Below are 5527 nucleotides of genomic sequence, written 5' to 3'. Positions count from 1 at the left end.
AAAAGCGCACTTCAATGGGTTCATCTTCAGTTTGTACTCACGACATCTTTCGAATATTTGTCGCAGAATTCCTATATGGGCTGCCCGAGTTCTTGACTTGACCACTATGTCATCTATATAATCTTCGACTTGCTTGTGCATCATATCGTGAAAAATGGTGGTCATGGCGCATTGGTATGTGGCGGCAGCGTTTTTCAAACCGAACGACATTACAGTGTAGTAAAAGTTTCCAAGAGGAGTTCGAAAATCCGTCTTACTTGCGTCGTACTCGTACATCTTTATTTGGTTGTATCCGTTGTACCCATCCATGAAAGAGAACATACCATGTCCGCTGGTGGCATCTAATAGCATGTCAATGTTGGGGAGCGGAAAGTCGTATTTAGGGCAGCATTTGTTCAGATCTCTAAAGTCGACACAGCACATGATCTGACCATTCTTCTTTTTTACCGGAACTACATTGGCCAACCAAGTAGGGTGGTGAATTGGTTTGATGAAACCAGCCGCTAGTAACTTTTGAATCTCCGCCTTAATCTGTTCTTCCACATCGTGTCAGAATTGTCTCGGGGTTTGTTTGACAAGTTTGGATCCAGGCATCACATGTAAATGATGAGTGACCAGCTTTTCGTCCAAGCCAGGCATCTCCTCATACGTCCATGCGAATACGTCTTGATATTCCTTAAGGAGGTTTACCAGTCTCAGGCGTTCGTCTGTGCACAAGGTCGAGCTTATGGAGATGGGTCGCGGAGATTCCTCACTCCCGACATTAATAACCTCAAGTTCGTCCATGATGGAGTTGTTCCCGTCTTGTAGCTGTCGTGGTGCGTCAGGTACTTCGTCCAGCGGCTCGTCACCTCGTTCGCGTTCCATTGGACGGAGAGTGTGTGGTAGTCTCCCCTGTTAATTGCTAACAGCGGCGCTGATATACGGTTTTCCCTTTTTCATCATGACTCATAAAAGTCCGCCCTCGTTTGGTATTGGTGTAAGCTGAATTCCGGTTCGGCAGGTGGAGACTAGCATGTCTCTCTTTTGAAGCAGTGATGTGAGATCGGGTTTCTTCCTAAAGCGGTGCAAGACTATCACTTTCTTCAATAGACGTCCATTTCGACAGTGGAGTGTGGTGAGCTTTGTCGGTCGTGGCTTGCGGGCCTTTTCTTGGCTCAAAAATCTCCATGCCACAGATTGGCGCGTAAGGAGACAATGACGCGGCGATGCAATGACTTCTCCGTTAATCATGGTTTTCAAGCACTGGTGATATGTTGATGGGATGATTCTGTTGTCGTGGAACCACGGTCTTCCCAGTATCATGTGGTAATCTGGCTCCTTTTCGATTACCTCGAACCTTACTTTTGACTAGACGGGTCCTACCGATAGATTCAGGTTGACGTATCCATACGTGTTGGTTTGGTTCCCTTCAAAATCGGTCATTGTAGTGGACTATCGCACAACTTCGTTCGGCCATACCCTGGCTGTTCTCAGCGTTCTGAGGGTAACTACGTTGGAGGATGCTCCTGTGTCGATGAGATCTCTTTTGAATTCCGAGTCTTTGATACGAGCCGTGACGTGCAGGGCCTGGGTGCCATCATGTCGTCATCGGTAAACGTGACATTGTTGATGGACATCTCTGGCGTTCTTGACGTTCCAAGTCGTGAAGGAACCAGGGACGCGTCTAACTCTATTCGATTGATGGCGGTGAATGTCTCCAGCCGTTGATCCTTCGAAAGATGTAAGAGCTCGCATAGATTTTCCACCAGTGAGGCCGCTTCCTGTCCTACCGGTTTCTGATTAGTAGTGAGGCAGTTGACCTGGGGGTGATCGTTTGGGATATTAGTCCCCGGTCTTGGAGCTTCCGGAGCAACTGGATAGCTCGACTCCGCCGTTAAGTTGATGAGGAAGTCTAGTATGGCGCTGATCGCATCTTTCATCAACCCCATATTCTTGGTGTGGATTTCCTGAATCCACACCAGCTCAGTCAGACCGGGGATCCCTTCGTCGATTGCGTTGTTGGGCGTTGTGTTAGGGGAGAAAGCATTTCCGTTCTCCTGAGCGAAACTTGAGGACACGTATTCAACCCTAAAACTGACCATCCTCTTGAGCTAGAGGAGCGTACTCTGAAATTGATATTGGAATCGAGAGATTGATCTCCCACTGTGGTCGCCAATTGTTTGTGGGTGAAAACGAATTTAAACCTTAAACAATGTACTGCACGGGAGTAAAACAAGAAATGGCCGTTCCAGACTTGTTCAAGTCCGGCCTAAACCAAGAAATGGCCTTTCCAGACTTGATTTGGTCGCAAAGTGAAGGAGAATGGGTTGGTTTTGGGGAGGGAAGCAAGGACAACGATGAGACCAGTATAGTTGATTTTTGGAAGAGTAGTTGTTTCTCTACGACTTGTATTAGAAAGTGGGAAGCTAATAAAAATAGAAAGTTAGCAAATGTTTTTTGAGTGTTGTATGCTCCTGAATGAACTTGTTGTTTGGTGGAAATAGGTAAGACCTATTTATACAAGTCGAGGTGTAACGTACTCTGGTCTCATTAAGGAATTGAAAAATGGGTGAGTAAATGGGAGGAGGTTGTAACCGTTAACGCATGGAATTGATTTTCCATATAAAAGAGCGTTTCACCATTACTCCCTGTATTTACTAACCGCCTCATCCTTATGATACTTCCTTATGACGGGCGTAGTGTACGCCGCACGCTGTAAACCGCCAAACCGATACCCAAAGAGGATCCCCCAGTTTGTGATATGTGTTGATGTCTCAAATGTTTTCGTGGAAAACACGTAACATATTGTTGTTGCCTGGAAAGTCGAGCTTGGGAGACTTGCTAGCTTGGTGACCTTCGACGGTCGAGATTTTGCATCTCAGGAGGAAAGGTAGTCGTTGATCGTCGCACGCTTTCGTTCTTAGTGGCCACATAGGGAAGGCCAGCATGGTGGCGCGACAAGGTTGGCATGCCATTGGCATGGCATGTCTTGGCGCGGTTCGGCGTGGCCAAACCATGGTTTCGGGCCAAAGGTTACCCTGTGTTGTCTGGTAACCTTGGATGGCTAGGATTTTCTCATGAGATTAAAGGGTGACCGTTAATTGTCGTACGCCTTCGTCTTAGTAGCCGCATAGGGAACGCCGACATGGTGGCGCGGCTTGGTTGGCATGCCTAGGCGCGGTTTGGCGTGGCCAAACTAGGGTTTTCGGGCCAAAGGTTACCATGCGTTGTCTAGTAACCTTGGATGGCTAGGATTCGATCCTAGGATTGAAGGGCGACCGTCGATTGTCGCAGGCCTTCGTTTTAGTAGACGCAGAGGGAATGCCAACATGGTGGTGCGGCTTGGTTAGTATGCCATTGGCGCGGTTTGGCGTGGCCAAACTAGGGTTTTCGGGCCAGAGGTTACCATGCGTTGTCTGGTAACCTTGGATGGCTAGGATTCGATCCTGGGATTGAAGGGAGACCGTCGATTGTCGCACGCCTTCGTTTTAGTAGCCGCATAGGGAACGCCAACATGGTGGCGCGGCTTGGTTGGTATTCCATTGGCATGGCGTGCCTTGGCGCAGTTTGGCGTGGCCAAACTAAGGTTTTCGGGCCAAAGGTTACCATGCGTTATCTAGTAACCTTGGATGGCTAGGATTCGATCCTAGGATTGAAGGGCGACCGTCGATTGTCGCACGCCTTCGTTTTAGTAGCCGCATAGGGAAGGCCAACATGGTGGCGCGACTTGGTTGGTATGCCATCGGCATGGCGTGCCTTGGCGCAGTTTGGCATGGCCAAACTAGGGTTTTCGGTCCAGAGGTTACCATGCATTGTCTGGTAACCTTGGATGGCTAGGATTTGATTCTGGGATTGAAGGGCGACCGTCGATTGTCGCACGCCTTCGTTTTAGTAGCCGCATAGGGAATGCCAACATGGTGGCGCGGCTTGGTTGGTATGCCATCGGCATGGCGTGCCTTGGCGCAGTTTGGCATGGCCAAACTAGGGTTTTCGGGCCAGAGGTTACCATGCATTGTATGGTAACCTTGGATGGCTAGGATTCGATCCTGGGATTGAAGGGCGGCCGTCGATTGTCGCACGCCTTCATTTTAGTAGCCTCATAGGGAAGGCCAACATGGTGGCGCGGCTAGGTTGGCATGCCATTGGCGCGGTTTGGCGTGGCCAAACTAGGGTTTTCAGGCCAAAGGTGACCATGGGTTGTATGGTAACCTTGGATGGCTAGGATTCGATCCTGAGATTGAAGGGCGGCCATCGATTGTCGCACGCCTTCATTTTAGTAGCCGCATAGGGAAGGCCAACATGGTGGCGCGGCTAGGTTGGCATGTGGGGCCAAGGGTTTGGCATGCCGTTTGGCACATGGTGCGGCTAGCATGGCTAGGTGCGTTTTGGCTTGGCATGGCGGGGCCAAGGGCTTGGCATGCCGTTTGGCACATGGTGCGGCTAGCATGGCTAGGTGCATTTGGCTTGGCATGGCAGGGCCAAGGGCTTGGCATGTCGTTTGGCACATGGTGCGGCTAACATGGCTAGGTGTGTTTGGATGGTGGGGCCAAGGGCTTGGCATGCCGTTTAGCACATGGTGCGGCTGGCATGGTTGGCATGCCTTGGCGTGGAGGTGTGGCTGGCACGGTTTGCCATTGGCTTAGTGGTGCAGCTGGCATAGTTGGCATGCCTTGGCGTGGAGGTGTGGCTGGCACGGTTTTCCATTGGCACAGTGGTGCAGCTGGCATAGTTGGCATGCCTTGGAACGGAGGTGTGTCTGGCACGATTTGCCATTGGCACAGTGGTGCAGCTAGCATGGTTGGCATGCCTTGGCGCGGAGGTGTGGCTGGCACGGTTTGCCATTGGCACAGTGGTGCGGCTGGCATGGTTGGCATGCCTTAGCGCGGAGGTGTGGCTGGCTCGGTTTTTCATTGGCACAGTGGTGCGGATTTCATGGTTGGCATGCCTTGGCGCGGAGGTGTGGCTGGCACGGTTTGCCATTGGCACAGTGGTGCGGCTGACATGGTTGGCATGCCTTGGCGCGTAGGTGTGGCTGGCACGGTTTTCCATTGGCACAGTGGTGTGGCTGGCATGGTTCGCATGCCTTGGCGCGGAGGTATGAGAATTAGGGTTTTGCACCGGCGATGTCAACCCAGGTTAAGGGTCCTTCCGTGGAACATGACTCATAAAAGAAAAAAGATACCCTGGCAATTCTGACGTAAGCATGTTGCTCGATTCAATAAATGTGCTAGTGATCATAATGACGCCGCGTCAGATGTGCGATTTTATGATTTTAACCCTAGGCTAAAAACCACCATCAACAGATGTACATACGAATATGCATATCACACAAATATGAAAGTCGGTATATAGATACTCCGCTACGTGTGCGAATACATGTAATACGACTTTAGACATATAACAGTTTTCCTAGTTTGTAAGACTGATAGCACTGTCTTGTTTTCCGAGTATAGTAGTTCTATATTTATCTAAATCAATTCGAAACATTACTGAATACTACCAATGACACATATCACTGTTCCAGGTTATTTTCGAATGATAAACT

This window comes from Papaver somniferum, chromosome 7 (genome assembly GCF_003573695.1).
Source record: "Papaver somniferum cultivar HN1 chromosome 7, ASM357369v1, whole genome shotgun sequence".
NCBI lineage: Eukaryota > Viridiplantae > Streptophyta > Magnoliopsida > Ranunculales > Papaveraceae > Papaver > Papaver somniferum.
The sequence above is the reverse complement of the archived record's forward strand: the minus strand, read 5'-3'. Positions refer to the sequence as shown.